Below are 13,049 nucleotides of genomic sequence, written 5' to 3' on the forward strand. Positions count from 1 at the left end.
ACAAGGGTTTTTCACCCTCAAACTCAAGAGTTACCATCCTTTCCTTGCAATCTATCATTGCCCCATACTTGGCTAACCAATCTATATTTAGGATCATATCGAAGTTGGTCATAACCAACTCTATCAAATCAGTTGATGAGTCCTTCCCACGATAATCTAACTCATCTCTTAAAATCGCCAATAGAGTATCGAATTCCCATCACAGCATAACCATGTAATCTATAACAAATCTATACCTCCCTAGATGCAACAAGCAAAGAACAACATGACACCTAAACTAACCAACATAATACAAAAATCAAAATTTAAAAGCTGACCTGCCACTACTAATGAAATAGCCTTACTCTTAGTCTCGGTCTTTAGCTATGATTGCGTCAGAGCGAACTCTCGAGCTATAGTCGAGCTGTCTTCCCCCTTTTCATCATCTGTCCTCAATCCTGGGCAATCCTTTATGAGGTGCCCAACTGTCTTACAAAAGAAACATGCATTCGCTTGTCATTCCTTCAGATGATGCCTCTTGCACTAAGCGCATTTTGGGTAAAACTTCCAATTTTCTTTCTTGCCCCGATGGCGTACCGCTGGACGTCGGAGCCCCTTTCCTAAACTAGAGGTACCAGATACATTGATGAATCTTCTTTCCTAATCACTGGAATCTTTGCCCCTTCCTGATCCAACCAATGGAGGTATCACTACTTGAGCACCACACTCTCCAGCACTCTCTTTCACAATCTCGTTCCCTATGCTCTCAAGAGCAAGAGCCTTCCCTACTACCTGAGTGTAGGTAGAGAATTCATGCACTGGGGTGACTCTAATGCCCTGAGCTATCCTGGAATTCAATCCCTAGATAAACCTTTCCTTCTGAGCCACATCCGTGGGTACTATATCAAAAGCAAACTTAGCCAACCCATCGAATTTGTTAACATACTTGGTTACTGTTGCATTTCCCTAAACGAGGCTTTGAAACTCATTCATCTTAACATTCTTGGCTGCATCACAGTAATAGGTTTTCTTATTTTTTATCGCTTTCTTCATATACATTGCAATATTTGTTAATTTTGCATATATCTAACAAATATTATTTTTCTTGCAAAATAATTTAAATTTTCATTAATAAAAATTTGTATTTTCATTTTATTAATTATGTCAATTTCAATTTAATTTATTATAGAATCAATTTAAATTAATATTAACTTGATTTCAATTTAATTAATTATTATATCAATTTAATTAATTATTAAATCAAATTAAAATAATATTAATTATAAGTTAATTTAATTTTTTTTAAATGGGAGACTTTTCAATGTCTCCCACCCACGTCTCTGAGTGAGAGACATCCCACGTCACTCAATGAGAGAGGTTGAAAGTCCACGTTTTTGGACACCTTTCAACCTCTCTCATTGATAGATGTGAGATGTCTCTCACTTCTCCCATTGGGAGACGTGGGATGTACACTTACAATGTCTCCACTTACGATGTCTTCCCCACAGGAGATATTGTTCACTAATAATATCTCCCAAATAAAATCATAAAATTCTTATATTGTTGTAGTGTTCTTTCGTTTACTCTCTTTATTGTTATCAATTTAATGATTATATATATATATATATATCATGCATTGGCATATCCTATGCTTGGAAACTCAACTCGCTATATATTTTTTTTCTTTTTAAATCTTTTCAAAAATTGAATTAAAAAATTGTGATTAATCAATAAACTAATTCTTTTCTAATTATATGAAACTACAAATTTTAGAACATATATGAACATATACAATTTTACAACAAAAATTATGGAGAATATTACATGCTTACACTATCTTAGAAATTTATGACAAAATTATACCGTTTTTGAGTAATTGCAACTAAATTATATCGTTTCATGGGTAAATACAAGAAAAGTATACTTGGTTTTTGTATGTGCGTGTACCAAAGCACATTAAGATTATAATATTTGTGTGTTGATTTTAGTATATGTTTTTATATTGTTTGTTATATTATCAGCAGTATGAATTAGTAGTTTTTACACGTATTTGATTTTTTTTCTTGGGTTTTCTTTTAACACACATAATTTTTAATGTGCTAAACTTCATGTATCTATATAAATATTAGTATAATTCAGGTATAAGTTTTCTAAAGTTATATTTTCATGTTTATTGCTTTGATTATTATTTTATGGTTTTATGGATTAGTTATCTAATTTGTATATATTTTGGTATATGCAGTATATATTTTTTGGTACATATTTGTATTGTCTATAAGCATGGATCAAAGAACTTTTGAACCAATTTTCTTTTCCACTTTGTCCTAACTGTTTTCTACTTTTTATTTTTCTTAGTTAAATAAAATAATATAGTTTTAAACTTTAATAGGACTAATTCAGTGGGTATTTTTATTTTGCTTTTATCTTTGTAATTATTATAATTGTTTCTCCTTACTTCAACACAAAAGTTTTCTTACTTACTAAAATACTAAAAAAAAATTAATAATAAGAGCTTGCTTACTTATAATTGTTTTTCCTTACTTCAACACGTGTGATCTTGATCCCTGCTACAAAATAGTGCGCATGTAATTAATAAAAAAAAATTCACTGCAACAAAAAAATATTTGCCGCATAAATAATCAAATATTAGTACAAAATATTTCTCATGAATTCAATTTTTTTTAATTAAAAAAGTATCTAAATATAGGAAAATTGTAATTCCGTAAGTTCCTTAGGTTTATTTTATGAATGATGCAGACACATATCACATTTTTATTGGTTGAAATTATAAATATTTTTAAATTATAATTTTAAAATAAAAAATTAATTAAAATTATATTTAAATTTTAAAAAATAATTTAAAATTAAAAATACATTCGATAAATAACTAAATAAAAATTTACAATTGATTTTAACTTTTAAAAAAAATTAAAACCCCTAAAACTATTCTGCTTCTCCTGCTTCTCTATCCCTCTCCTTCACTGTCTTCTATCCTCCCCACGACTCTCCGGCGCTATTCCGTTGACGTCATCACTTGGCCGATTCAACTCCTCGTCATTCGCCCGCAATGTCGATCTTTGAGGAGTTCAGATTTAGAATCCATGCGGGAACGAGGCCGGTCTCAGTCCGTCCATAAGTACATTTTCCCCATTGATTTTATTTTTAAAACATAATTTTAAACTTAAATTTCAAAACAAAAAAAGAAAGAAAAAAAATCTCCACTCCCCAAACTCCGATCTTCCGTTCGTCTTATCTTTCTCTCAACTGTCTTCTTCTTCTTTCTTTCTTACAGGTTTTGAGATGGAATGCTCCACGACGCTGACGGTTTGGGTAGCCAATGAAAGTGACGAAAGCAACGCAGATTTGGGTTTGATGATTGAGAAATCGCGAAGGACATGAACGGATCTGATTTTTTGCAAGCTCTTCATCTTCTCAAAAGCTCCGTAGCTCAGTTCGTCCGAAGCTCTCCGGTATGGTCTGAGTGCGTCCGAAGCTCTCCGTTCGTGGACGACCAAAGGTGCGATTTGTACTCAACTTCTAGAAGCTTGACGACACTCTTATCCAGCCTATTGTGTTAGTGAAATGAAGCTCGACTGCTTGGGTGACTTCTATGACTGCTTGGGGAAAGGGAGAAAGCTTAATAGACCTAGTTTTAGGTTCTTGGTTTTTGGTAGATCTAAGATTTGGATGGATTTTGTTTTCTAATATTCATGATTTTGTTCAAAGTTTGTTGATATATGGGTTTTGTTCAACTAAGATTTTTGGAACTTTGATTTTTTTTTTCCCTTCTAAGTTGTTCATATTGAATAAATGAGCTTAAATTTCGATTTTGATTGCAAAACTTTATTTGGATTTTGGGCATGATTGTGTGGGAGAGGAAGAAGACATTGAGGGAGAGGGAGAATAGTTTTAGGGGTTTTTTTTTTTTTTTGTTAAAGTTAAAATTAGTTATAAATATTTATTTATTTTATGTATTTTTAATTAATTTTTTATTTTAAATTTAAAATTTAAAGATAATTATAATTTTGACCAATAAAAATGTTACACATATCCGTTTATTAGCAGAACTAACAAGGAGACCTGGAATTATAATTTTACTATGTGTTTATTAGCAGAACTAACAAGGAGACCTGGAATTATAATTTTACTATGTTTTGGTACTTTTCTCACTAAAAAATTATTGGGTTCATGCCCGTACTTATGGTGCAAATATAAAAAAAAAAAAAGCTTACTCACTCCAATTACATTTTTATCTTCTTTTGTCATATTTCAATATATATTTTAGTCCGATTGTTTCTCATCTTCGTAAATAATTAGCTTACGTAAAAAAAAATCACCCAATGCTCAATGCTAATTAAACAATTAAGCCCTTAATAAATATTATGATTTTACTTCATATGATATAGTATGAAAATTATAAATATTTTTTTGTTTTAAAACAAAAAAATTTATTTTATAAAACAAAAAATAATGTTTATGAATGTTTTTTATTAGAGCTTTTTATGTATATATGTTTATGAAGTATTAAATAATATTTGTTCAAAGACATTTATTAATAGTGGTTATATGGTTTTTCTATTTTTTTTACTATTTATTATTAAAATTAAATATAAACTTGATGTATTAATAAAATCACATAATTTATATCTTTGTAGTTATTTGAAATATATTTGAAATATTTTTATAATTAGTAAAATTGTAAATATAGTTGGTACATATTTCAATAATTTATTATACAACATATATGTAAGAGCACTCACATCCGGTGAGTTATATCACCAAAAACTGTAAAAGATAACTCAAACTAAGAAAAATAGATGTCTTTCCGATGAGGTATTTTACAAATATTTTTAGATAAATGTACAGTAAAAAGCTATATGTAAGGTATACTATTTATCTTTTAACCCAATATATTATTAATTTTTCTCCCAAAATATATTCACAATATTATATTATATTTAAATATTTCCAATGAAAACTCCCAAAGTATATTTTGAGAATAATAAAATTTCTTATTTGTAATTTTTTTTAGAATAATTGATATTTTAGTTTATCTTATAAATTTGGATAAATTTAAATTATAATATAATTATGTGATATTATATATGGGTAGATATTGTAAACATTAAAATATATAAAAATATTGTTGATAGTTATAGAAAATATTTTAAATGAATAAAAAATGTTTGAAAATACAATATTTAAATAATATAGAGAAAAAAATAGAGAATCTGATGTATGGTAAAATGTAAAACTTAGAAGTAAAATAGAAAAATGTGTGTTTTGGAGATATATTTTAAAGGATGAAATAGAACACCACCACCGAATGAGAGAGCTCTAATTAAGGATATATTACCGTGGAAAATTACAAATTACAAAATAAATTTACTTATTCTTTTTATGATTGTTCACGTGGGTAAGTGTGTTTGATAAGATGTCAATTTTTTTTATCTTATTAATTGTTAACTTAATAAATTATCAACCTTAATATTACATTTTATTTTGAATTCCACCACATAGTCTAAAAGGTTACTTTAAATTCTTTACGTTTAGATAGTTAATAAAATAATATTAAAAAAGCAGTATTCATATATTCATATTTTTCCTTTGAATATTTTGTTTTTATTTTTATTATACATTTTATAATTTATTATGTAAGAAATTTAAATTTGGCATGTAATATTTAGACATGCACTAAATTTTCTTAATACATTCAATGTGAAAATATCATAAAATCTTAATATAATTTATAAGACAGAATTAGATGGATGAAGTTGATACAATTATGACATGATATGATAATACTTAATCTCAATACAATACAATTATGAAATATATAAAATCTAATTGAAAAATTAATAGATCAAATACTTAAACCTTATATACTTAAGCATGTTTTACATTAACTGTCATGGTATTTATATATATATATTATATATATAGGAGAATTATTTTATAGGAGCTTCATTTTAAGCTTTATCGGTGGGGCTCTCAGTGTTCTCGACCCTGAACAGTTTTCGGCGCGATTTTTTTTATGATCGGATATATTGTAGCTATTTAGAGGATCCTGTAAATTTTCAGAAAATTCTGAATAATTTACAATATCGAAAACTAGGTTTAAACATGTTGTTGCAAGTGTGACTAAATTTTTTTATGCGCGTGGAAAATAACATGTTTGAATCTAGTTTTCGGTACTGTAAACTATTCAGAATTTTCTGAAAATTTGCAGGATGCTCTAAATAGTTACAATATATAGGTCATAAAAAAATTATGCTGAAAATTATTCACGGATTAAGAAACACTGAGAGCCTTACCAATAAGGCTTAAAGTGAAGCTAGAAAAATTGTTTTATATATATTTATATATATATGTAACTCCTAAACAAATAATATTAGTTGCTTGGATTGGCCTTTGTGAGGTAGTGAAGTGACAAGGGAACACTCCCAATATCCTTTTTTTTCATGTCATTTATTGGCGTTGGTTAATCGTTGACTGTGACCGTAAATTTGTGTTGATTCATAAATTATACTTATAAAATTAATATATAACATATTTAGTCCAATTTTTAGCATTATACTCACATGCACAATTATAAGAAAGTAATGCAAAAATCAATATTTTATTAATATTCATTTCATATTTTTTGAAAAATATATAAAAAAAATTAATAATTTTTCTTTATATTTTATTGTTAATAGTTAAAGATAACAATAAAATAATAAGGTAAAATTTTTATTGTGTGTGCGTACAAATGAAAAATATCAGGCTATTTATACACCTGGTTAAGAGAATATCTTCTATTAATTCAGGGAAGTTACAATCAATTATACAGATGTAACACCCTACTTCCTTAGAGCCATTACTATGTGAGTTGAAAATGTGTCATTAGCTTGCTAATCGATGTTTTAGGTTAAAAGTGTAACTAAATCGAAATAAAACTCATTTATTGACATTAATTATAAAAATTTGGACATTCATTGAAATCATTAAAAAGTTACACAGTTGGGATCCCATAAATAATGTTTAGATAGTGTATTACAATTGAAAAGTAGAAGTATAGTCGACCTAGGTGACAAAACAAACTAATACAGTACATTTCCCAAACTAACCCTGGTCGTGGCAGCCAGGCAGGCCAAACATGTACCCGTCGCTCCACGCTCTCCGTACTCATGGTTGGTCGACCCTCCCTTTGCCCTTACTTGCACCATAGAGAACCCGTGAGCCGAAGCCCAGTAAGAAAACTCATCATAAAACATATAATATATACATAACAATCCACAAATACACAACAACACAACGAACAGGCTAAACATATAGCGGCCAACGTTGTCCCAGGCGCTTTACCAGGCCCTGGGTTCGCGGTCTTTACTGAGAGGGTGGATACAACACCCTAGGAGGGTCTCGCCCTAACGACCTGCACTCAACGTGCTCAACGCCAATCTCGACCCCTTGCAGTATCTGACTTCTTTCCATCCTCGGGCTTCGCCGTCCTCGGCCTTCACCGTTCACTCACAACACATGCATAACATAGCATAATAATAACAGATATCCACATATATATTAAACATAAACAGTAGGGACGCGCCCTGAAACACAAACAATATGGCCATACCTTACTCTACGGGTACAATAGTTTTCTTACCTATGTCCAAGCTGATAAACCATTGCGATCCCGAGCACAGTACCCTAATCTGAGCCTCGTTTAAAACCTAGTCGAAATGCATTCATAATAACCATCCATCAAATAATTTCATAATATTAATCTAGCCTCCGGGACCTTGAATTCCACTATACCGGGTGGTAGAATCCTTCCCGAGCCTTAACATTCGAATTCCCGAGCTTAAAACCTTAATTCCCTTTTTCTTTCCATTTAGGGCCACGTCATGCCCTTTAGGGCTGCAACCCGCTACTAGTCAGAGGGCGAGGCCCTCCCTCTTGGAGGACACAGGTCGTGGCATGCTCCCCTAGGGTCGCGGCGCCTAGGCAAACCAGAGGCTTCTCTAGCCTCTACGAGCACACCGGTCGCAGCACCTGAAGAACAGGGCCGTAACCCTAGCCCCTAAACCAAAAAATTCAAGTCTTTTTTGTATTTTTCCTCGAGTCTAAACCCCAAATTCGTACCCCCAAACACCAATTAAACAAGGAATTAAACCCATATTCCCTATCCATACAGCCTAGGCATCATAACCATTTTAAAAACAATTCCTTAACCTCATAAAACACTCAAACTTAAACCAAAATTCAACTCTCATACAAGCTTCCCATCAATGGCAGAATTCAACAGAAAGATTAAGTTTAGGTGCTTACCTTTATACTAAATTCGACCCTGAGCCACTTCCCAGCACAACAAGCTTCCAATTCTTGAAAGCTCTTAGCCTAAAATCCTCAAAGTGATCAAAACCTCTAAGCTTCAAGAGAGGGAGAGAGAACTGTGACATAGAGAAAGAGACTTAGGAAGAGTTCTGTTTTTTTTTTATACTTAATTATGGTGTTTTCTCAAAGCCCCTCAGCTGTCAAATGACCAAAATGACCCTATGTCTATCTTAATCCTCAAGTGCCACCAAAGGCAATCCCGTCAATTGCCACATCCAACTAAGTCCTCGAGTGTTCCTATAAATCCCCATTTAATCCCGACATGCCCAAATAATTGCAAAATTACTATTTAACCCCATTGTTACTATTTAACTAAATTGCTCCCTAGGACCGTCTCAGAACGTGCATTACAAATATATCACCATTCACTCGCAGTATCAATCACAATATACACATATATCGCATTTATGCCCTCAACGGGCTAAAATTACAAATATGCCCCTAATAACTAGATAGGGTCCACATGCATATTTAATTCACCTAAACATGCATTTCTAATCACATAATCATTAAATTCACATATTAGCCTCTCGACATGCTAATCAAGGTCCTAAGCCTTATTAACAAATTTGGGATACTACAAGAGATTTGAAATAAAGGTAAATAAATACATTAAATGCATAATATCCCATTATAATTGGGATTTAATACCAGATAACAACAAATCCCTAAGGAATGGGAATCTCCTAACAATTGTCGTGTGCAAAATGCGTTGCTGACCTCAAACGCAAGGTTAACGCACTTTTGAGATCGACCAACACTTCGAGCTCGTTATTCTAGTCAGCCTCCTCATTAGCCAGTGATTTCATCGAGCTCAATCTTCAGAGACCAACATCTTCGATCTTGCAACTAAGGCTCGAATAACATCCATATGCATTAGAGAAGATTCGTTCTTTTGAGCTTGATGCTTAAGCTTGAGCCTTCTAAACTTGTGCTCAATCGCCAACAAGAACAAGTTAGGAATCATGCAAATTTGCACAAGTATCCAACTACTGCTTGTCATTTTCTAGCTTATGCTTTACGAGCCTACATTTCGAGGCTCGTTTATGACTGTGTCGAAATTTGGGTGTAATAATTTGACCCCTCAAAAGTGTTGGTTCGAATCCTATGAGAATGAAACTTTTGAACTCCATTTTTCGAAAAACGTGTCACCTACCACACTCAAGTGTGGACACGCGTCACTTGGAGATTGCATGCCAAGAGTATTCAAGTACTCTCTATTCCTGCACACATCCTTTCATAGGACCTTTTTGCTGCAAATGTTAAAATTAAACTCTACCTGCCAGATCCTTTTTCAATTCAAACCTAGGGCCCAATTCTTTTTGACCTTTGACATCCCCACTGGGGTATATATATGCACACTCCCTTCATCTTCATCACTTTCAATTATCAGAAAACACGAACCAGAGAGAGAAAAGAAAAACCCAAAATTTTCTTTGCACGTTCTCCAAGCCAAAGAAGCAAAGCAATCTTAGTACCTTCAACTTTGTGGGATAATTCCTGATTCCCATTCTTCAGTTGACGATTTCCTCGTTCCCATGAATAGATGTAAGCTTTCTGATATTTCTCTGGTATTCTTTATTTTTTTTACGTTTCATTTGTACCAGATAATGGCCTTCTAGTTTTTACAAGATGTTTAAGGCTCCACCCTTGCATTAGGCAAGATTGTGATTTGGGTGATTAGAATCACGGGTTAGACCACAAATTTTTTTGGGTAGATACATGTAAAAATGAAGTTTTTGTGGTAATGGGGTATTTTCAGTCGTAAGTTTTGTATGGCTTAAGAAATAGGGTTTTGGATTAGGGTTTTAATGCATGAATCCCGAAATCATAGCCTTTTTGGGTAACTGCCAACTTTTCCCATGGAAATCCACAATTCTCTTTTGTTTTACATTGATAGTATCCATCCCACTCTTGCTTGGGTGCACTCTCGATGCCCGAACATCACAATAGCTTAGGATAGGCATCCGAATCAATCTCACCCTTTCGAGCCTTCAATCTCGATTAAGGAAATCTTGTTATCTCGAGCCTGCAAACTCGAGTTATTAAGATAAATTTTTCCATTCTTTAAAATTATAGGCCCTCACCTTTTTCTTTCTTTCTTGCCCGAGCATGCCATCCTTTACCATTCATCAACTCCCAATCTTGAATCGCCATTCACACGAAATCAACGAATAACTTGCAAGCACAAATAATGGTGCAAACAAGAAGAAATACGAGCTCACTTCCGACGCCAAATCGACGAGGTCAAGGAAAGAAAAAGGAAAAGACTCCGAGTCGCAGTCTATCCCGACATGGATCCCGAGATCAGACCTATTCCATTAGATCCCAATCTGAAAGTCACCACAACCTTTCCACCTAGTGAGTTGTCATTCACTCTAATGGAGGATACTTCAACACATCCAACCACCTCCCAAGCTGTAACGACCCAAATTCACTAATAAGGCTTAAGGGCCTTGATTAGTATGCCGGGAGGGCATGATGGGAATTATGTGTGATTTTTATGATTAAGATGCATGATTATGATTTAGGCATGTTATATAACTATGTGAATTACATTATGTGATAATTATGATGTGTGTATTGTACCGCGTGGGTGCTGTGATACCAATGTGATGCACGTGCCGAGACGGTCCTAGAAAGCTAGATAGTGGTAACTGGTAATTTGGTAACCTGTGTAACTATTAGTAACTATAGAGAGTAACAAGTTTTAAGGGGAAGTGGTAAATTTGCAAAGCTGGTGAAAAGACAAGTGTACCCTTGAGGTTTAGTTAGAAAAGGATATTTGAGGAAGGTTAAAAAGGTCTTTTGGCAGTAATATAGAGTCTTTGGCTGAGGGAAAAAGATAGGTACGATTTATTTATGCTAAGTAAAGCTGAAGTTAAGTCTTGAAAGGTTAGAAAGGTCAAGAAGGAAAGGGAGAATCAAGAACCTAAGAAGCAAGGTGGGAGAGGAACTGAACTGAGTTCTTTGAGGCTAGAGAAGGGCTTAAGGGTGTGGAATCAAGCATATATCAAGGTTTATACTGAGGTAAGGGATTGGTTTCTGTTTTGTTAAGTTCTGAATTTGGTTTTTGAAAGAATTGAGAGATAGCCATGGTTTTTCTTGTATGGAATTCAGCTGGTTTGTTAAGGTGGAATTCAGCTCAAGCTTGGATTGGAGGAAGCTCAGGTCGAATTTCTATTTGAGGTAAGGGTATTAAGTGTGTTTGCAATTTCATAGCTGTTATGGTTTAAAGATTTAGGGGCCTGGTTTGTACTTTACTCAAGTTTCAGCTTAGGTGTTAGAGTTTGAATTTAGGTATGAATTCTGTGGGTGATTGTGTAGTTGAGCTGGGTTTTAGTGTTTATAAGTTGTTGGTTGGTCTATGTGGGGTTTCAAATGAGTTTTGGGGCTTGGGTATGAAGTTGGGGTGAGTTGGAGTGAGTTAGGCTCGGGAAAAACGCGAAGGAAAAACCCAGAATTCTGGGCTGCGAAGGCGTGCCGCGGCACGGGTTTTGTGTGCCGCGGCCTGGAGGCTCTGATTGGTGGGTGCCGCGGCACAAGGATGTGGTGCCGCGGCACAAGGCTAATTTCAGGGTGTGATTTTTGACAATTTTAGGCCTTTGCCCCGGGGGTTCGGGGGATGTCTTCGGGGTGTTGTTCTAAGGTTTTGGGGGTTCCGAGAGTGTGGGTTAGGTACCGGGAAGGTAGTCTTGGATTGGTTAATGACAAAGAATATTATTTGTGTTGTGAATAGGACTTTGGAGTGGCTCGGGGTAGGAGGACCGTGCTTGCGGCTACATGGCCTCGAAAACCAGTGAACTGATAGGTAAGAAAACTGCACCCGAATGTATGGTTGTGAATGGGACTAAGTGCTCCCGAGAGTTGTATTGTATCATCGTTGGTATTATGCCAAGGGACATGTTCAAACGGTCTAAGAGTACCGTTCATGATTTTAGCGCACGGGGTGCGAATTGGCCACTGGGAGCCAGAAACAATAGGATAACAGAGGGAGCAGCCTGTGAGCACTAGCCCTGGTTATCGTCTGTGCATTGTGTATGATGAGTTGAGATGCTTAGTATGTGGTATACTTGAATGATGATATACTTGAATTTATGAGATGCTATATGAGTAATTGCCTTGATTGCTAGTTGTTCATGCTCTATTATTGCTGTGTTTTCTTGCTGGGCCTTGGCTCACGGGTGCTTCGTGGTGCAGGTAAGGGCAAGGGCAAGCTGGACCAGGCCTGAGGTGGAGAGCTCCGAGGTGTAATGTACATAGCCAGCCGTTCGATCACTGTGGTCGAGGAGTGGGTCAGGACAGAGTTTACCTAACTGCTCATTTTGCCTTAGTATGGCCAGTCAATGTATCTAAACTTTGTAAATTTTGTAAATGGCTTTTACACTGTCAATTTTGGGATCCCATGTACATAAACAATGTTTTGTAATGAGAACAGAACTTTTGAGACCAAAACGCTTTTAACCCTAGTACCTTTACTGTTTCTGTAACACGTTTTTACTTTAATGACTTGGTTAGCAAGTCTGGCACTTTACAAACACACAGTGTAATGGTCCTGGCTATCTAGGGCGTTACACAAGCTCTCTCAGTCCCTACCTCGAAGGAGGAATTTTTTGAGGTTGAGCACTACCGGAGCTCAATCACATCCACCGGTCATATCTCTGAGCTGCTGGCCTACCATGGCTTTAAGATTTTTG

General features: G+C 34.4%; 1 long non-coding RNA gene across 1 annotated transcript; it reads left to right on the plus strand.

Annotated features, from left to right (window-relative positions):
* The first annotated feature begins 2,776 nt into the window (after positions 1 to 2,776).
* On the plus strand, positions 2,777 to 3,806 carry LOC133821059 (uncharacterized). The gene is made up of 2 exons (XR_009887289.1): positions 2,777 to 3,115; positions 3,272 to 3,806. It is a non-coding gene; the product is annotated as an uncharacterized LOC133821059 (long non-coding RNA).
* Positions 3,807 to 13,049: the final 9,243 nt, after the last annotated feature.

This window comes from Humulus lupulus, chromosome 3 (genome assembly GCF_963169125.1).
Source record: "Humulus lupulus chromosome 3, drHumLupu1.1, whole genome shotgun sequence".
Lineage (NCBI taxonomy): Eukaryota > Viridiplantae > Streptophyta > Magnoliopsida > Rosales > Cannabaceae > Humulus > Humulus lupulus.